The 22,091-nt window shown below is 33.3% G+C and overlaps 3 long non-coding RNA genes across 11 annotated transcripts; 1 reads left to right on the plus strand and 2 right to left on the minus strand.

Moving 5' to 3' along the window:
- Positions 1-5,058: 5,058 nt before the first annotated feature.
- LOC106364207 lies at positions 5,059-7,387 on the minus strand. Of its 2 annotated transcripts, XR_007323807.1 has the most exons (3): positions 6,963-7,282; positions 6,049-6,450; positions 5,059-5,870 (listed from the first exon to the last, which is right to left on the minus strand). It is a non-coding gene; the product is annotated as an uncharacterized LOC106364207 (long non-coding RNA). The 2 variants fall into 2 exon arrangements; XR_002657224.2 differs by lacking the exon at positions 5,059-5,870 and having other exon boundaries at positions 5,884-6,450; positions 6,963-7,387.
- A 4,650-nt stretch (positions 7,388-12,037) lies between these two features.
- On the plus strand, positions 12,038-19,094 carry LOC125587541. The gene is made up of 2 exons (XR_007323808.1): positions 12,038-12,705; positions 18,080-19,094. It is a non-coding gene; the product is annotated as an uncharacterized LOC125587541 (long non-coding RNA).
- On the minus strand, positions 18,220-20,826 carry LOC106366409. Of its 8 annotated transcripts, none has more exons than XR_007323814.1 (6): positions 20,474-20,826; positions 20,265-20,392; positions 20,105-20,178; positions 19,072-19,812; positions 18,765-18,949; positions 18,220-18,688 (listed from the first exon to the last, which is right to left on the minus strand). It is a non-coding gene; the product is annotated as an uncharacterized LOC106366409 (long non-coding RNA). The 8 variants fall into 8 exon arrangements; XR_007323811.1 differs by having other exon boundaries at positions 20,265-20,367; positions 20,474-20,825; XR_007323810.1 differs by having other exon boundaries at positions 20,105-20,151; positions 20,474-20,825.
- Between the last annotated feature and the right edge of the window lie 1,265 nt (positions 20,827-22,091).

Raw genomic sequence — 22,091 nt, forward strand, 5'->3', positions numbered from 1 at the left:
TTTACTTACTTATCCATAATTTGTAATAAATTTTAAGCTTTAAATATTTTATCTTATTAAAACAGAAATACAAAAATTTTTTTACCAATTTTAAGTTGTTTTATTACAGTTTTTACATTTTTCAATCATCTTAACTACTTCACTAATAGGCTTTACCATAATAATTTGACATATATTTATGAGCTCTCTTTTTATATATTTTATTCTAGTTTTTGTCATTAACATATTAAGTTATTAACTACTCATAGATTTCATCATTAATTATTTTTTTCATTTAAAACAAGCATAAAAATTACATAAACCGATATTCTAACTAATTAATAATTGATTTACTCACTAGTTTTTTATTATTTCAATCAAATGGTTTATAATTCACTATTCTAACTAATTTATTTATTTTTGGACAAACTATACATTTTAGAAGGCAATCTAATGTGTTTATAGAATATTCCTAAAATATAGATAACCATTTCACCACATAATCTCAAATGTATTTTCTGTAATTATTCATACTACATATATTTACTTATTCGTATATTTTGTATCACTTTTTAATTATTTTTAAGCTTTAAATATATATTATTAAAATAGAAGTACAAAACTTACATATTTAAAATATTTTATTACAGGTTTTACATCTTCTTCACCCATCCTAATTACTTCATTATTTGTCTTTCACATAATAATTCCGCATATATTTATTAACTCATTTTTATGTATTTTATTACATCTTTTTCCATTTACACATTAATTACTCATAGATTTACTCATTACTCCCTCTGTTTTTATTTAGTTGATGTTTTAGAGGATTGCACACAAATTAAGCAAAGTATTTATCATTGTTTTAATATACAATTGCTCTCAATCATAACTATTAATGCAAGGGTAGATAAATTCAAAAGTCACTATATTTTGCATAAAAGTTTGGATACATCAATTAATTTGACTCAAAACAAATCACCCATTTTTAGAATGAAATCTAATATGTTTATAGAATATTCCAAAAATATAGATAACCAATTTACCACATAATCTCAAATGTATATTCTATAATTATTCATAATAAATATACTTACTTATCCATATATTTTGTGTCTTGCTTTTAATAAATTTTAAGTTTTAAATATTCATTATTAATAAAGAAACATAAATAATTAAAACAATATTATAATTTGTGAAAACCATATATAACAAAACTTTTGCGGGGTTTTCCCTCGAATTTATTAAACTAATGGATTAATCTACTTTATTTTCATAAATATGAAATTATATTTATTTAAACTATAAAATATAAATAGTTAAGTAAAATAATATATAAATAAATATAAATTATTCTGTCAAAATATTATTTTATGTATATTTTCATTTAAAAAATAGTCCAATTCGAATGCAATACAATATATATATATATATATGATAAAAATATGGGTGATGCACTTGACGGTTCAAAAAAATAAAACAAAATTATTTAATATAAACTACAAAATTATTGTATTTAAAAATATCATATTAAACAATTATTTAATATAGATTAATTTTTAAAAATGTATACCACCATTATACAATGCAAATATTTACTTGTAAAAAATTCAAAGATATTCACACGAATGAAACTCTAGTCTTGATTAAGCGAGAACAGGTAACTTAACTAAGGTATTACAAACAGCTAAAATCAGATTTGTTTGTTAATTTTACAAAACTGCGTTATCAAGTAAAGTCAGAAAGCTTGAGGAAGATGGAAGATCATAATTAGAGTTGCCCAGAGGAAGAATTATAGCTTCCAAGTCAAAGTTAGGTCTCGTTAACTCGCTGCATGTATTAGATAACATACAAGAAGCAAGACATGTGTCAATAAAAAATTATAAACATGTCAAAAAGAACTCATGATCGATTCATTTATCTTTAGCATCGAAACTGAATGAAGATAAGATTATGTTATACGCAAGAGAAGGATTTTTATAGCAGAACAGTAGAAGATAAGATTATGTAAGACTCACACACCATTCTAAGTAAGGGCACTGCAACAAAGGATAATACTAGCTTGTCTTGTCTTTGGTTGTCATTAGACATTTTGCGTAAGTTAAAAGAACTATTCAAACACACAAACTTGACACATTACATGTAAGCAAATATGGTTTATGGGGAAGGAACCCTCTCATCATTCCTCACCATCTTTGTCTTCTTCGTCATCATCTTCATCAAAATCACCTTCTTTCCCCTAAAGTTTTCGTTTGCAAAAAAAAAAACTTATCAGGTAAAAAAACTTACAAGAATAAATTCAGACATTACAATATAACGACATGCACCTTGCGCATGGTGAAATAATTTAAAATATTTATATTATCAAAATTAAAATTTTGGTTTTAAAATTTAGGACTATCTTATGTGTATTTGCAGTTAATAAAGGTTTAATTATTTCAGTTTACAACTATCACTAAATTAAAAGGCGTTTAAAATTAAAAGGCTTTTAGGTTTAGTTATATGTATTACGAAGGGTTGCAAACATGTGAAAATATCAAATTGAAATCAATCGGATAAATAAGATGTTCTTCGTGGAAATCAAAAATATTATATTGCAAATGAAAAAGTAATAAAAAATATTTAAACTTTTATATATTTTTTACTCAGCTTATATTAATACTAGGGTCGGTCCGCGTTTCGCGCGGGATATTTACTTTGATTAGTGATGAGACAAACTATTTGTATAGTTAAGTTGCTGGTTAATTTGTTAGTACAAAACTACATATGTTCTAGGCATTTTGCTTATATACTATCTCATGCCTTGAGGTTGTGATATTCTTTGTGCTTAAAAAATCTTCGTTTAATAATTGTTGATTTTGGTTGAATTGCTTAATTGTTTGGACATAAATTATTTGAATTAGTTTTTTTTCGTGGTTATATGCATGCATGTTTCTTTGTTTTAAGAAAAAAAAACACAAACATAAATTATTTGCAATGTTACACATTTGTTTCTTGAATCTATTGATACTTTTATTTCATTTTATACATTTTCTCTTAAATATTGATATATGCATCTATAACATTTTAAAATACTATTTCTCTTAACTAATTTCATATATGTATCTATTTTAATTTTATATATATTATATTTTTTGTGGCTGATTAAAATAATACATGTATATTGCCATTGTATTCTAAGAACAAAATTAATATATGAATTTGAAACTATTAAAAATTAGAATTTGTTTTTAATATCCAATATATATATGTCAGATAGTGAAAGATGATTTTTAAAAATAAAATTTAATTATGATGTAATCAGTATTCTATCTTGTGTATCATAGATCGTCCATGCACCAAGAACACAAAATTCAAAGGCGGATAGCCTAGCAATCAGTGTCAGGAAGCATCTGTCTTTCGTCGTTCACATGGATCAATATCTTCCGGTTTGGTTCACAGAGTTTGTATAAGTTGATGACAAAAAAAAAAACTTGTGTACTTTAGTTCTCGATTAAAAATTTGGTTATATATACAAATGATTTAAATTTTGTTTTTGGCTTAGGATCACCGGGTTTCCATTTTTTATTTGCGATTTTATTAAACATAACTAAGTATATCATTTGGCCTTAAAGTTAATAATACATAATGTTGACAATTAAAAAAATATTCACGGTTTTATAAACTGTATTCTCTGAATAAAGAAATCAAGATCATAATTATATTCTACAATTTCTATTTTGTATGGTTCTTCCCTAATATGTAAATGTCTTGCTTTCGTTATGTAAAGCATAGAGTATCTGGAGGGAAAAGTCAAAGAGAACTGGTTAAAAAAGACATGTTAGTTAGTGAATGTAGTTAGAAGAAGCCTTATCGTCTTCTCTCTCAAGCCTACAAATCGAGGCAACCGCTTCTTCCATGGATTCCGACGCCGGCAGCTCCTTAGCTCGCCGGCGTCACCGTCCCTTCTCTCTGTTTCTCTATCTTAGCTCTCCCTTTGTCTCTTTTATAGATTTGCTCCAAATTTGTCTCTTGTTCTTAGGTTTCTTAAGTTCTTCTTTTGTTCATGGTTGTACAAGTTGTCGTTAGTGCCATATCCTAACCTGTTGGCTCTTGTTTCTCACTTGTAGTCCAGCTCCGTCCGTCACAGCTGCACTGGTACCAGATCTGACTTTTGAGGGTTGCGTTTGTACTGCATTATCTCGTTCTCCAAAGACCGCCGTACTGTTAGATCTGTTCTTCTCTTCGTCCTCGTGGGCGATGAACTTTCTCCCTATGGGGAAGACCTGTTCTAATTTATCTTGTTGTGAACGAAGCTTTTGTGTTGGTGTTTTCCGATCTTCATTCGCCAGATCTACAAGCCTTGGTTGCTCTGAGCTCTACTCCGCATCCTCCGAAGCGAATCGACTCTCGTCAGAAGACCCAAAGACCAATCACCTTTCAACACCATTACCGTTCACAGTTGCTAAGCCCGGTGCTTGCTCTCCTTTCCATAGCAAGACAGATTCATGTGACAAAAGGCTTAACTTTGGTTTCATCGATACTCTTTGGCTCCGATACGGTAATATTGGTGTCCAGAGTCTTTTGTTGGCCACAGCTTCCGCCATTCCGCCAAATCTCGTCAAGCGTTTTTATTGTTACGCCGGTGTAAAGGTGGCTCGTGCTTCATCGTCAAATTCACTTGCTCTCAACCGTCAATTATTCAATGAGGCACTATATCCAAGCGCTTTAGTTCATGTCTCGAGCTTGTCAACCGAAGCTTGCTAGTTTGAGCTCAAGTTAATGCTCAGTATCATCTTCTAATTAGAGACTTCTAAAGCTTCAATCAAGCAGTCCTATAAATTTATCTTTTGTGGGTAAGTTTATTAAAACTTCCTCTTGACAGGGCCGAGAGAGATCGTCATCCCCTTTCTCCTTCTCACAGGAGAGAATCTTTCCACCACAGTCCCTCCTGTTAAGAGGTGATCTTCTTCCAGTGTTGAAAATCCGGAAAATTTACCTTTATCCTTGCCGTTTGCTATCTTATGTGAAGGTCCGCTGGGGACCGGTAGATGCAACGATCCTCATCGGATTGAGAGTCGAGGCTTGGGATATTGTTGCGATGTCACATGTTACTGTGACTAATCGTTCGTTATTAGCAGAGTTTGAAGTGCGGTATCAGTCTCTTATAGATCGGATCGCAAGTGGCAATTTTGATATCTTGCATAACGCCTTATCAAACTTTCACAAGTTTGTGTCTCTATCCTTGTTCTATGTTGGTTTATATGCTTGGGAGTTAGCCTGTTGGCTTGCACATCGTGTCTTGTACGATGATGCTTTTAATCTTGTAATCACTTAAACTATGAATGAAGAATTTGGTGCACAAAAAAAAAAGTTAGTGAATGTAGTTAATCAAGTAGATTATTAATCTGTCAGACAAAAAATAAAAAGACATTTTCTTAGTTCATGTTACATGCTGCTCTAGGGGAGTACATAAAGTTTGAGCTCATGCATCCTCACGTAGAATACACTGTTTCAAATAGTTCTCCAATATCTTGAAGCTCATAAAGGAAGCAAAGAGAAAGGCTCACGTTAGATATTATATCCAGGAAGAGCTTAAAGTTTCATTAATATGAATGTATCGATTAAAGGTAGGAAGGATAGTTTGTTTTGTTTGACAGATTGGAGGAACATTGGGATTTTTGGATTGTTAGATTTCTTGTGGGGAGGGCCGGTGAGTATCCATGTGCTCAAAGATGGAATGAGCTTGCTTTCAAAGAGTTCTTGTGTCACATCTCGTTGGTGTAGTTTTCTGAAATCTGGTCATAAGTCACTCATTGAATCAACAAACACAACCTTCCCAACGTCTTCAGTCAAATATACAAATTTGTAGTTTCCTAAAGCCTCTAGAAGGAACTCTTATCAACTGGTACCTGAAAGAATTCATGAAAAATATCTTCGAATATTATGAAACCAACTTTTATAAATTATCAACAGTCACGAAGCAAGTCAGATTAGACTTATCAAAGCAGAGCAAAGCAAACACAATGGGTTGCCCAGTAGCTTCAGAGTTTATAGTTATGCTGATTGGTTAGGTTATTGGCTACTCACTCCCAACCAAGTAAGGCGTTTGTCTGTGGAGATATTGAACATCATTGATGATCTCATCAAGCATAGCAAATTTTCCAGTGATTTTGTTGTAATTTTTAATGGATTGTCTCAATCTCTTCATCTTCTCCTTAGCTTCAAGCCCTTTAAAGCATCAATGAAAATTCCAAATTTTTGACTGGATTTGACTAGATCGTCTGGAGAAAGATTATAAAGACATCTATTAATTTCAGATCAAGCTTTGCTGTTTCCACTTGTAATCTCTTCCTCTGATTGAATCTGGTGAGATTCTTCAGATTTGGCTCAGGTTTCACATCAAAGTCACTTTACCACTGTTGCTATTAACCCAGATTACTCCTCCTTATCCTCCTGGATTTTTTCTTCATATCTTATTTGTGACCTAACCTGAAATTAAAGGTTGAACAAAAACCTTCTTCAAAATCTAAATCGTGAAATATACGAAAGGTAAGTAGGTAACAAAAATGGAAGATTATATATATGACGACCGTTTAATATAAAAAAATAATGAATTGTTAATGTCGAAGATTTTGTAGATCGTGGAAGGCAGAGAACCCATAAATATCAAAACTAATCTTTTTGGAGACAATGAAACAAAATCAACAAACGAAACAAACGAAACAAATCGAAATCTTAACCATCTCAATACATATCAATACATGAATCAACAAATATCAATACATGAACAATGAAACAAAATCAACAAACGAAACAAATCGAAATCTTAACCATCTCCCATAAACAAAAGCTTATTAAATTTTGATAATCAACACATGAACAATGAAACAAAATCAACAAACGAATCATCTCCCGTAAACTAAAGCTTCTGAAATAAAGTTTCTCCCATAAACTTATGATTGGGAGGATAGAACTGATAAAATTCATGGGCTAGGACTTACGTTTTTATAGTTGAAGATTCTGTGAAAGCAAGTAAAGGGAGATGCATTCAGTGATAGATCGTGTGAGGAGTGGAGAAAAACTGTTAATGAAGCCTTTCAAGGTGACGCTTCGATTCCGACTTACTACATAACGTTTCCAGATTTTTTTTCATCGGTAAGTTAAACAGAAGCAGAACTTACGGTTTGCCAAGTTTTCGTAGAGACGGTGCAGTCTCCAAGAAGACTTTGTTTACGTAAGGCCTAAATTAAAGTCCAATTCAAGCCCTTTAAAAATTAAATGCACGACAATTTATGGGTTGAGCCCATTTAATATTCCATCAAAGCTCACAAATTTGTTTTCCGATGACACGTGTCGCGTTCCTGTGAACCAATTTTATGACCTGTCTGCTGAGGTGTCTCGTTAAGGAGAGAGTAAACTCAACTTTCGAGGATGGATCTCTCAGTAAGTTTAGAATGATAAGAAAAAAACTGATGAATTTCAAGGTATAGAACATACCTTTTTATAGTCGTAGATATTGACGAAGGCAGTAAATGGGGAAGCTTGAAGGATTGTGATGACTGCGTTGAATACGTCTCTTCGCTTGGGCATAACCACCAAGCGTTTCAAGTTTCTCGTAGAGGATGAATGGAATCGTCTCTTAGGGTTTCAGTGAAGTTTTTTTTATGGAGAAGACGGATGCTCCTAGAATGGACTACGAACAATAAGCAACCCATCATGAATTAATCAATTTATCAAACCCAGATAATAGCCTAAAACCAAAACTTGCGAAATGTTTAAATTGTGTCACGTGTCGTGTCCAGAAACACTGATTTTCTGATGTGTCCTTACCAGAAGAGAAACAATCTCTTCCTTATATTATAAGATATATATATATATATATTTACGGTTGCTATTTGTTTTTTTTTTGTTAGAAATGTTATACTTGTATTGTTAATAATAAATTTTTAATTTATTCAACTATTATGATTGTAATATTTAGATATGAGGAATATTTACTTTGCATTTCGAACTGGTAAAATTAAGTTTTGTTTACTTGACTCAAGAAATGGATTTTTGCCAAAACTAACCCACAACTTGATTTTAACCCCAAACCTATACCCAAAATTGAATCAAATGCAAAACTAACCTAAAAGCCTAGTGAAATTACAGCTCAGCCCCTTGTGACCAAACAAAAAAACAGAAGCCATTTTTACGAATATAGCCCTAGTAAATCGTGTGAGTCGTCTGAGATGTTGGAAGTCGTCTGGACGACTGAAGTGTAAGTCGTCTGGTACCGGTTTATTTTAAAAATAATTTATAAATCTTGTAAAAAAATATTTTGATGCGTGAAAAATAAAAATCAAGTAATTATAAACAGTTTTAAGTGATATAAATTAAGATATGATAAAATTGATTTGTTTTGAAGATAGATGAGTGCAAGTAGTGAATCATGAAATACTTTGGTTTAGGAGTTTGGCAAACATATGTTGTAGTACTGTATGTATTGTTAGGGTTAGATTTTGGAAAACTAAAATGTTTTTTTCAAAAATTAGTTTTCACCTATATGTGTTTATTTATGTGTATAGTAAACACTTTTCAAGTTTGATTTGATTTTATGAAGTCTTTAATTAGATAATTAAGTTTAGGGGTTATGTTTAGGGTGTGGACGACTTATATTTCAGTCGTCTGTTGAATAATTTACTCGGACGACGTATATTTCAGTCGTCCACATCGTACCGAACCTTTAATTTTACCAATGTACGTTTTAACCTAACCGGATCATTTTACTCGGACGACTTACATTTCAGTCGTCTGGTGAAGAAATTAAAACAGACGACTTACATGTAAGTCGTCCAAATATTTCCGCCTAAAATTTTTTAAGAAAATTATTTTCCCGCTTAAATAATTTAAACCAGACGACTTACTTGTAAGTCGTCTGGAAAGTCTTCTATTTTAGTTTCCCGCTAAAAATATTTAATTTCCCGCTAAAAATATTAAACTCTTCTGGATGACTTACATGTAAGTCGTCTGTTTTAATTTTTTCACCAGACGACTGAAATGTAAGTCGTCCAGGAAGTCGTCTGAGTTAAAAATATTTAACCTAATTAGATTTTTTGTCTCCCTATATAAAGAAAAATTTACACATTCTCTCTCCTCCTCTCAAATGGCTGCAACAAAAATGTAATGTTCATCATTCTAAAACTCTCCAACCTCTCTCTAATCTCTTTGACTTGAAAACACCAAACTTTATATGAATTTTTCAGTTTTGTCTCATGTATTTCTTACTAATCTATCTCTTTTGCAGGTTTTTAATCAAATGGTACTCATCTTCCACTAATTTAAAGGTAAATCTATTAATTTTAGATATGTATTTTTGTGTGTTCTATAAATGTAGATTTATCTAATCTTCCACTCATTTTCTCTATTTTTAAGTCATTTGAACGTTTTTGGATATGTAGGTTTTTCAGATCTGGATTTGATATGCAGGTTTTTCAGATCTGGAAGACTTCTTGGACGACTTACCTGTTAGTCGTCTGGAAGTCGTCTGGACTTCTTGGAAGTCTTCTGACAAAGTCGTCTGGACTTCTAGGAAGTCGTCTGGACTTCCAGGAAGTCGTCTGGACTTCCAGGAAGTCGTCTGGACTTCATGGAAGTCTTCTGACGAAGTCTCTCTTTCATAATAGATCTGAGCGTTTTGGTAAGTTCTTATGTCTGATTTTTCTTCATTTGGTAACTTCTTGTTGTATAAAGTTCTTACTTTTTTCCCAAACTAAAACTCTCCAAGCCCACTCTAATCTCTTTGACTTGAAAACACCAAACTTTATATGAATTTTCCAGTTTTGTCTCATGTCTTTCTTACTAATCTATCTTTTTTGCAGGTTTTTAATTAGATGGTACTCATCTTCCACTAATTTAAAGGTAGATCTATTATTTTTAGAAATGTATTTTTGTGTGTTCTGTAAAGGTAGATTTATCTAATCTTTCACTCATTTTTTCTGTTTTTAAGCCATTTGAACGTTTTTGGATATGCAGGTTTTTCAGATCTGGATTTAATATGCAGGTTTTTCAGATCTGGAAGACTTCTGGGACGACTTACCTGTTAGTCGTCTGGACTTCTTGGAAGTCTTCTGACAAAGTCGTCTGGACTTCCTGTAAAGTCGTCTGGACTTCCTGTAAAGTCGTCTGGAAGTTGTCTGAACTTCCTAAAAGTCTTCTGACAAAGTCGTCTGAACTTCCTGGAAGTCGTCTGGACTTCTTAGAAGTCGTGTGGTCTTGTCTACTCAAGTGGAATCCAAGCTTGTCTTTGTAGAGGAATGATCTATAATAGTTTTGTTTGTGGTCTGTTTTGTGAATTGCATGTCTACTCTTTTAGTTGTGAATTTTTTTGTAAAATCAGTAATAATGTTTTCCAAGATGTATTAAATGTGCTAACAATGTGTTTACACATTTGCAAATCAATGAAATAATAGACTTCAGTAGCCTTTTTCTTATCTTTGGATCTCTCATATGCAATAATAAACTCCAATGGCCTTTTTCTCATCTTAATAAACAAGAATGTTGGTAGCTTTATATTGATACAACATTTTAAGAAGCATTTTAACCCTTCTTCCAACTCATAACAATAGTCATCATTATTGTCTATAACAATAATACTTAAGAGATGGAAACAAACAATAGTAACTAGTCAAAGCATATCATATTTTATTATAAGTTTGCGTTGAAAAACTTAGTCAAATTTAGTAAAACTAAGGGAGAGAACATATTTTGTAAATATGAGTTTTACATATCTTGAAGTTACTTATCACTCTTAAAAATACAAGTTATTCAAAAACTAACGTAGAAGACTTAAAAACTAGCGGAGAAGACGCGGACGACTTCAATCTAAGTTGTCCAGACGACTAAACTATACGTCGTTTGGTCAACGCAGAGGTTATTTTTGCAATTGACTTTGAAATCTGTTATTTCGGACGACTGAAAAATAAGTCGTCTACTATTGTTTGGCTAAAAAAAACTCCAAAAAAGCTAGACGACTTACATTTCAGTCGTCATAGGTTAGTTTTGCATTTGACTGGATTATTTCAAAAGTTTGACTTTTCTGGACGACTTACATTTCAGTCGTCTAGTGAAAATTAAAATAATAATATTTTTTTTAAAGTAGACGACTTACAGTTAAGTCGTCATAGGTTAGTTTTGCAATTGAAAAAAAAACTTCAAGATTTAATTATATTCAGACGACTTATAATTCAGTGGTCCACGAGACGACTGAAATGTAAGTTGTCCAGGATTTACGAGGTTTGACCAGAATCTCGGAAAAAAAAATCCTGGACGACTTACAAGTAAGTCGTCTCGTGGACGATTGAATTATAAGTCGTCTGTGTATAATTAAATTTTGAATTTTTTTTTTCAATTGCAAAACTAACCTATGACGACTTAACTGTAAGTCGTCTACTTTTAAAAAAATATTATTATTTTAATTTTCGCCAGACGACTGAAATGTAAGTCGTCTGGGGAAGTCAAACTTCTGAAATTATCCAGTCAAATGCAAAACTAACCTATGACGACTGAAATGTAAGTCGTCTAGGTTCTTTGAAATTTTTTTTGAAACCAAACAAAAATAGACGACTTAACTTTCAGTCGTCTCAGGTTAAAGATTTCAAAGTCAATTTCAAAAATAACCTCTGCGTTGACCAGACGACTTCCAGGTAAGTTGTCTACAGCCAGACGACTTCCCAAGTAAGTCGTCTGACGAACAGATCTGGAAAAAAACTCGATGTCATACCTTAAATTGGTGAGATAAGTTCCTTAGCATACATAAGGCTTCTCCAAGCACACAGAATCACAAACGAAAGTAACCCACCCAGAATCGTTAGCTTCTATGACTCTATGAACCATAAAAAATTTAGAATCAAAATCTTGGTTTTTTTAGCTCATTGTGGAGAGAAAGTGAGAGATATGTTGTGTTTAGTTCACAAGAATGAAAAAAGAAGAAGGGTAAATCGATTTTGGGAGCATTAAGAGCTTCAAATTGGTTGTTCATGGTGGTTGTGGTATTGATGACAATGGTAATCTTGTAATTACTTGAAGATGATGAGGGTGAGAGAGTAAAAATATCATTTTCGAAAAAAAAAAAAAAAAAAATTGATGGCATTTTCGTAAATTATATGAACTTGTGGGGTGAATAGGGCAAAACTAATTTTCAAAAAAAAAGGAGGTTAGTTTTGTGTTTGACTTTAAGTTATAGGTCAATTCTGCAAAAAGCCCCTCAAAAAAACCTAAGAACTTGTTTTGTAATTATGAAACAATATATTAGAATGGCTGCAATAACATAACAAAGAATTTTAAGAACCTATGAATCGGCCAAACAAAAAATAAAATTTAATTGCATAGCTACTAAGTAATTGAAAGTTTTATAGGAATGTGTTATGTGTTTGTTTTTTTCGTATTACTAATATTTAAGAATTGTTAAAGATAATATAGAGGATGATTATCTATTTGAGGGGATAATGTTTATCTTCTCTTTTGTCTTTTAGTTAATAGTCGGTTTGATGAACCGACTTTAGACTACTATAAATAGTGGATCTTTGTATGGTTTGAATAATAATTAAGAATCCAAGAATATAGTCATTCTCTCTCTCGTTTCTATTTTCCAAACGAACAAATAAACAATTACTTCTCTCTCGACTTATATTTCACAACACGTTATCAGCACGAATCTCTGACCAACTGAGGCTTATCAATCCGAAAGTTCTTAAACCAGCCGAGGTAATGTTTAAATTTATCTATTTCAATATACTTAATTTATTTAAATTTTATTATTATTTCGGAGTGAGAGGCTGGACCTTCTCCGTTTATTTTTCGGGATGATAGGCGCTGCCTTCCCCGACTGATCGTTATGGTAGGCTATGAGTTCACGATCAGAGAAACACGTGGTAGGCTTTGCCTCCTTGAATAAAATTAAACGGTCAAAAAATGGCAGACTAAGTCTCCTCGGACCTTGAAATAAGTAAAAGTCAAAATGGTAGACCATGTCTCCTCGGACTTTGAAAAATGATCAATATGGTAGTATAAGACTCCTCGGATCATGTGGTAGGCTAAGCCTCCAATTTTATTTATGCTATTTAAATTTCTGCAATTTAAGTTATGCTTTTATTTTATGCCTTTAATTTCTGCATTTAAATTATGCATTCAATTTCCGTCTTTATATATTATTATTCTATGAATTCGGTTATCATATCAAATTTGACAAAGCTCAAAATAAATGCCCTTGATTTTACGGAAAATAGTTATATGACCTGGGCAGTGGGTGTAAAGATGCACCTGAGAAAAAAATGAGCTTTGAGAAATCATCGATAAGTTGAAACTATATCGGATGAGAAAAAAATAAAGCCATGATAATTTACACCACGTTAATGATGGTTTATAAGATGAGGTGTATCATAAGAAAGATCTAGAAGATCTTTGAATAATCAAATCCTTGAAAGAAAGGATCCACCAAATTGTTGGAGTTGACGTAAATCCTCCGTGAGAATTGAAAAGAAAAGAAACTCATGATACTAAACCATCAAATCGGTCCTTCTTGAAAAGGACAAGGGTGTGGATGCGGTTGAAACCGCTATCGTGGTCGTGGGAGAGGACGAGGAAGAAGATTCCGTCCCTAAGAAAATAATAGAAACTTCCACGAAAAATGAAAGTGGTCGGATGATAAAAGGCAAACAGAAAAGGTTTGCTATAGATATGGCCATAAAGAAAATTGGGTACGTAGTTTTCGTACGCCAAATATTTAGCCGATCTATATCGAGATTCAAAAAGAAAAAGAGAAAGAAAGTGAAATAAACTTCATCTCTTATGAGCCCAGACCATCTTTTCATAGCTTGAATACTCATCTTGATGATTCAGATTTTCTGGTTGGTCCAGAAAATGAAAATAAAATATCGATGTGATATGAGAATTATCTTCCTGAATAAGATTTTGAGATTCAGGATGGAGATAGATAACAAATATTTCTCCTCTCTCAAAATAAGTAAGTATAATATCTATTACTATAAAAATTATTATTGGCTCTAGAGGAGCTTATGATGAAAAGACATACATAAGAAAAAAAAAATGGCAAAATTATAAATAAGTGGTAAACCTGAAGTTTACTGATATATAGCCACTCCAATAATGTTATCGACATTATTGTGAAATGTTGAAAAATCAGAAGTTTTTCACATATAACATGTCAAGAAAATAAATGAAATCATCATGGGTGTTGAATCATCAAACAAGTTCATAATATGTGATTTCTTTAAGCAGACCCCAAATTAGGATCTCACTCTAAAGGATTTGAAACATAATTCATCCCAAATGGGAAAATTGAATATGTTATTGGTTCTAGAGTGGGATTCAGTACGAGATTTTAGACATGGATTGTCATCATCTCGAGGGGGAGAATTAAAGAATCCTAGTAAGTGGAACATTGAAAAAATTATGTTCGCACTTGAAAAAGAACTTGATAAAGTAAACTCAAGTAAGATGATCCCCATGATCGGGTGTAATGCAGTTGTGCATGTAATAACGACATATACAATCCAGAGGGATAAAGTATATGGATAATTAGAAATATCCTCGCAAGTTTGCTAGAAGCATATGATAAGCTGATGGAATGAGATATGTGAAATGGATTACAATGAAAAGTAGGATAATCCATTTACAAAATGCCTGCCAGACATTTTGATGAAATAATGAAATCTCATATTCCAGCTGAAATGCTCCAATAAGAAAATAGTGTCCTAAAAGGACGATATATGAGTCTATAACACGCTGGAGACGTGATAGACCACTTTGGTTCCAGAGAGTCCTCGAAAAGGAGCAAATATATGAATAGAGGATGAATCTCGTGAAGAGACCGTTGATATGGTTAATATTACAGTCAGGTACCTGGGTAAATCATTGATGATGATAAAGAGATCTCGATTAACCATATCAGTACGGATAAAAAGATGGAACCAAAGAGAAAATAGATTGTCGACGATAAAATGAAAAAGCGCTATATAAATAAGGATTATGAATCTAACTCTATGTACGAGGGTAGAGTGAATTGATTGGCCATCAATTCGATATAAAGCTCGTTAGAAAAACGAGAGATTTTTGGACCAAAAGTCCAAGGTATAGTTCTCCAGAGAATAAAATGAAAGATGACCTTGAGGTATGAAAAACGGCTTGTTCCAAGGTCACTGGAGAAAATTTAAAATAGATGCAGTATATTGAAATGTCTGGCAGGACAAAAACGACTTGAGTTGCATCTTGATATTTAGTAGTCCCTGGAGAGTTAAAGATGCTCTCGGGAATGTATCAAACTCTGGAAGAGTTAGAACAAGCCATATATAAGGTATCTTGAACCAGTAACTGGTGATATGTTTATGGCACAGTTCGCCGATTGCCATTTAATGAGGATGAATTTCCAGCTTTAGGGGGAGGAATTAGAAAAATTCCTAAAGAGATTACATGGTGTACATAGTCGTTGTTACACCTTGATCCCCCTACGAATCAAAGAGAGCTGGAAATTCAAGAAATTGCGCATTTGCATAATTTGGCAAACCAGTTACCAGATGTGTTCACATATACGACGTGATATACCCGCTGAAAATGTTCCATCAAGAGTTGATGTTCCTAAAGAACAAAGTGATGGTAACAAAATAAATGAACCTAGGGTTCAATTAAAGAGGGGGAGACTAGCGGGTTCTAGAGATAAAAATCCCCGAAAGAAATTGGTTGAGAAAAGTTGCAAGGTTCCGGAAGAACCTGATACTGAAAAATGTCTGAAAGAAGACATAAGTGGAAAGGTTCAAAGAGAACCTGATATTATAAGATGTCTGAAAGAAGGCATAAGTGGAAAGGTTCCAGAAGAACCTGATACTGAAAATGTCTGAAAGAAGGCATAGATGAAAATGTTCAAGACGAACCAAATAAAGATATGGATCCAGATGACGAGAATGGAATAGAAAAGTATGAGGATTCCATCAACTACGACCTTGATGAAAAGTAATAGATAAAAGATGTTGATGGAATGTTCTCCTTTTCTATCCAAAGATATCGATCATGAAAATGATGATCCCGATCCAAGGTCCATTTTGGAATGTTAAAAGACATGATTGGGAGGAATGGCAAAAGGCCATTCAAATTGAATTACTCTCCCTAAATAAAAGAAATGTCTTTGGACCTGTAGTCATAACGCCTGAGAACGTAAATCCTGTTGGGTATAAGTGGGTATTCGTGAGAAAAGTAAATGAGAAAAATGAAGTAACACGATATAAAGCCCGATTAGCTGCCCAAGGTTTTTCTCAGAGACCGGGAATTGATTTTGAGGAAACGTATTCCCCGGTAATGGATGCAATTACGTTTAGATTTTTGATGAGCCTAACGGCGTCTAAAAATCTTGAGATGCATCTCATGGACGTTGTGACTGCATATTTATATGGATCGTTGGATAACGATATATATATATGAGACTCCCTGAGGGATTGAAAATGCCTGAAGCATTGAAAGAAAAATCCAGGGAGATTTGTTCAATCAAGTTACAGCGATCACTTTACGGATTAAAGCAATCCGGACGCATGTGTTACAATCGCTTAAGTAAATATCTTTTGAGTAAAAGATATGTGAATAATGCGATATGTCCATGCGTTTTTATAAAGAAATCGTCATCTGGCTTTGTGATCATTGTTGTATATGTAGATGACCTGAACATAATTGGAACTCAAAAGGAGGTTGATGATGCTCGAACTCATATGAAAGAAGAGTTCGAAATGAAAGATCTCGGCAAGACAAAGTTTTGTCTTGGGCTCCAGATAGAGCATCTCCGAGAAAGAATATTTGTGCATCAATCAAACTATACGAAAATGTTATTGAAACGCTTTTATATGGATAAAGCGACTCCTTTGAGTACTCCAATGGTTGGTAGATCTCTCGATGTTAAAAGAGATGTTGTTTTAAAAGATCCTGGTAAGATCTTATATAAATAAGTACTTTGGAGATGCTAATGATAATAAAGCATATGTGAGCTTATATATCTTGCGAGTTGTATTTGATTAAATATACTTTTAGACACTAATGTCTTTGCAAGATCCTGCTCATTTCCTATTCATGGAAATTAGAACGGCGTCGAGAATATCCGTTCTCTCCAAGGTATGTTTTAAATTAGGGTTGATTTATTCTAGAAAACCCGAGTTTGGTATGGTTTTGCAGATACATGCTATTTATAAAGTCGAACACAAACTGGATATGGTTTTACAATTGGTAAAACCGCGATTACATAGTGTTCCGAGAAACGATCCTAGGTTTCGACTTCTTCAAAGCATGTCGAGAATATATGTGGCTTCGGTCAATGAGTCATCACATATAAGAATTAAACGGAATAGTCAGCGAGAAAAAGCCGACGAAAACATTTGAAGATAATTCGGCTTGTGTCGCTCAACTCAAATAAGGTTACATTAAGAGTAACAGAACGAAGCATATCCCTCCAAGATTCTTCTCGTAGATAAGGGAGCTCGAGAAAAATAAAAAGGTGGACATCGAATATGTACGGTCATGCGACAATCCGGCAGACTTGTTTACAAAGGTTCTTCCTACTACAATATTCCGAAAACACGTGTATGGTATCGGAATGCGGCATTTGCGTGACCTGTGAAGAGAAAGCTAGGTCCACTATTCTCAGGGGGAGATTACGGACAGTGTACTCTTTTTCCCTTGTCATGGTTTTTGTCCCAATGGGTTTTTTCATGACTAGGTTTTTAACGAGACACTACGTAATACGTAATAGATAATCAAGGGGGAGTGTTAAAGATAATATAGAGGATGATTACCTATTTGAGGGGATAATGTTTATCTTCTCTTTTGTCTTTTAATTAATAGTCGGTTTGATGAACCGACTTTAGACTACTATAAATAGTGGATCTTTGTATGGTTTGAATAATAATTAAGAATCCAAGAATATAGTCATTTTCTCTCTCGTTTCTATTTTCCAAACGAACAAATAAACAATTACATCTCTCTCGACTTATATTTCACGACAAGAATAATGTTTTATTTTTTTGTGAATATGCATTTGGCATCCGTCCATCCTACACTAATTATTTGATTATTTTTGTTTGGAAAGGGTACGGTTGCAAACTGGACGTCTTACGTTAGAACATCCAATGACATAAAACTTTCAAAGTGGTGAGACTTGTTAATGTAAAATCTAAGAACAAGGTTTGGTTTTCGTAAATATGCATTTCGCATCAGTCCATCCTCTCCACTAATTGTTAATATTTGATTATGATTTGTTAGGAAAAAAGTTTTTTTTTTTTTTGCAAACAGGAAGCTTTATTTTATAACTGAAAAAGTCTGATATGGTGGAGTTTAAAAACCTAAGGAAACCAATGATATAAAATTTTTGAAGTAGTCGGACTTGATAATGTCTGAAAATGCAACGTATAAATCATCATGTCTTGTAACTTTGGTTCCCCTTGCTCTTTCGATGTCACTCAATTGGTGCCTTCTTTCCAGAGCACCCATCTTCCTTAACTGGTGACTCCTCTCCTCTCCCTTCAATTAACAGAGTCGAGTTGTGACCTGGAGCAGTTGCATCAGCTAGTCCACCTTCAACCGCTTCATCGCCAACACAGGTACCATGATCCACAGAGGTTTTTTTAACTCCAGGAACGTTGCTCTTTTTGACTGCTCCAGCACCTTACATATCATCTCCCAGATTGTTATTCCTACCCTGTCAAAGTGCATCCTAATCTGTAATTACCAACGTCATAAAGTTGCACTGGACTAAAGTTTGTACAGAACTTTACCAGAACCTCCAAATTAGACTGCGGTGGACGCTGATTGGTTCCTAAATGCGGGAAACAGTGAAGCTCTGATGCTTTGCAGTCAAGTTGAAGTGGAATAGGTTCAATTGGAAGGTTAAAGTACTCCCAACAATATCTTGTGAACACTGTGGAAGCTCCCACTCCTGTGAGTTTTGGGCACCGACGTCCTTGATTAGCAAAAAAAAAAGAGTTGTCAATTCTCAAAAATAAGCAACTATAAAACTGTAAGTTGTAAACAAATATGTATCAGATACAACTGTAAACAAATATGTATCAGATACGGCTTCACCTGATCAGGTTTGTTCTTTGGTATAACATCGCTTCGTCAAAATCCTCTGAGAATTCAAAACAGTGAACAATTAAAAAAAGTAAAGTAAAACATGTTGGCAAGCCATTATACATACTAAGCTTCTTGAAAAGTTTCAGAATCAGACTCCAATAAAATTTTCTAATAGTTTAACCAGTAACAAAACAATGTTTTACTCAAACAGGGAGCAACATCTTATAAAGTTAAATTTCTCACATCCGCAACCATATCGTAACTTACTACCAAGTACCAAAGCAGCTAAAGTAAAAAAACAACACAATATGTGATTCTGCAACAAACAACACCAATTTTAGAGAAGCCATAAAGAGAACCAAAATATGGAGACCCCAAACATCAGTATCTGATATTGATCAAGAGAGACCGAGATTGACGTAGCAAGATATATAAAATACATGACAATAAGTCTGACATATAATACAAAGTTACAAAACTTCCTTTGTTTGGGAGCTGGAGACGTCAATGTCGATGTCTTCACCACTATCCTAATACTTAACTCGAAAAGTTTGTTCACTGGTTGATTTTTACTTCCATTACGGGGTGTCCCTGAGAAGGATCGGAAGCTGGTTCACCCGAAAGTAAAGACCACTCTTTAAAATAAGCATATTTCAACAATTAGATATATATCACAAAATAAGAATTGAGTATTATAAGAAAATGATAGAATAACAAAGCATTCTTCCCATTGTGTCTACATCCACAGTCCTACAACAGTTGCAAAGCAAATAAGTAACATTATCATACCCATAAACGCTCGTTAATCTTTTTCATCTCATAAAAGTAAAAAAATAAGATTATCATCTAGAAATGAATACTTCAAGGTTATTACCAAATTTTGAGGATAAAAAGGTTTAACAATAAAACAATTGCTGTACCAGAAAATCCATTAAGACCTCAATCGCCAATGTCTATAGACCCGATATCTCTCGGCCTATTATGTGACACTAATAAACTAATTTGAGAATACAATATGTTAAGTAGCTTCAAAAACAATTACCTTCTGAAGTGCAGACATGGACAGTAGCTGCTTCCTAGCTAACTCACCTGCTCGTTAAGAACCAACTTTCACTTCTTCAAAAACACGGGTTATCAATTTGAAATTAATCGAAATATAAAGCCGCGTCTTGAAGCTGAATTAAACTTATGAAGCAATTTACCTTGGCATCAAGAAGGAGCATATCGATGGCCATCAACTGACCTCCAGAGTCTGCTCTGAACTACAGCCTTGCAGCGGACGGCCTTCAAGTCAGAGAAATGAATCTGTGAATTTAACATTATGGGAAAGCTTGTGTGAGAGTTTCAGAGATATTCAAACGGCGAAAAGTAGAAGAACATGAGGACAATCGGAAAGTTTATATATACTTACTATGAATAAAGAGGTAAAGACCACCGAGATAAATCTGTAATGAAGAACGGACCGTGGGGGTTTTTGGGTTTTCATCAATAAATGACATAACTCTTGCGCGTTACTTGACAGTGGAAATGGAATCGAGATCTTTAGAGCATCAGCAACGTTAGAATTTCTGAAGCAGTAACTCCAGACAAATAATAATAATATAGTTTAACATTTTAATTAAAACATAAATAGAAAAAAGTTAAGTCAGTCGTGTGATGACACGTTACAGAGACGCTTCTCTAACCTAGGTAAACGTTTCTTTGTCAAGAATCGTCCCTCTCCATCTCTTCTATTTTTTTTTTCCCTTTCCTCCGTTATCTAATAAATCTATTAAATTAATGTTCAGAGACTCTTGTACATACCACCGCTAATGCTGCTCTTAGGGTTTCTTTTTCTGAATCGACGGCTGAAGTAGCAAATAGAAGGACCGTACGATGATGGACCATAACCAATCAATCCAAAAAGAGCATCTTTTGTTGGACCATAAGATACGAAGCCCAAAACATAAATCTGCAACACCTTTGGACTCCACGAAAAACAACTTCAAAGTTAAGGATATGAAGACACGTGTCGCGAAATGTTCCATCCTCTGTGGTGATGTGGCAGCAGGAGAAGGAAGAATACCCTACTTTGGGTCCAATTGGTAATGACTGTAGATTTAAAAATTTTGTTGTAGAAAAAAATCTTTAGATTTTTTGCTGTGGCTTTAGATTTTAGTGCTGTAGAATTTTATGGAAAGCACTAAAAAATTGCTTTGGATATTTGGCTCTACAGAGCACTTGTACAACTGTAGGTTATTTCAAGAGCTGTGATTTCAAAAAAGAAATTTAAAGCTTGATTGCTCTGAATTTGGTGCTATAGAAATAAATAGAGCTGTTGACAACACATATAACAACTACCAATCACCCCCTTTATTATTATAGATAGATAGATAAGACCATAAACCCAATTACTACATAGCAAGTCCACTTTATATTCGATTTTATTAACACTAATTCAGCATAGTAGATTTTATGTATATTTGGTATGTGAATTAATTAGTGATTCAATTCCCGTATATTTAGACTTGTCCATTACTCCAATTATAGGTTTTAACAGAAACTGAAGTTCTAAATGAATTAGCGGCATTTAAAAAATTACCACTTCTTAGAATATAGATAGGTTGCTTGACCTTAAAATAATTATTCAAAACCTACAGTTACAAAAAAAAAAAATTATTCAAAACCTATAATGGAACTTGGCACCATGGTACTTTGAGTATAAAAGAATGCTTATATACTTTATGGAGCTCAACGTTGTGTGTTAATATCCATATTAGGTTATTTGATGAATTATGAATAGTTTTTTGTTGTTCTATTTTTGATGAGGAGTTTCTCACGAGGAAGAACAACTTTTAAAGCTTTGACATTTCTTCATAAAATGTTTCTTATGAGCAGGTTCGTCCCTGCAATAAGGCAACTAAATCATCCGCTTTAGGCCACAAAATATAGAAAAAACATTAATACCATTTGTCACTGAATAATAGTTAGGTCAAATGGTTTAAAAGTTTGATATGAGTTATCATACCGTAGTTTGATTCTCTTTTTGT

The sequence above is a fragment of the Brassica napus genome, chromosome C5 (assembly GCF_020379485.1).
Source record: "Brassica napus cultivar Da-Ae chromosome C5, Da-Ae, whole genome shotgun sequence".
NCBI classification, from domain to species: Eukaryota; Viridiplantae; Streptophyta; class Magnoliopsida; order Brassicales; family Brassicaceae; genus Brassica; species Brassica napus.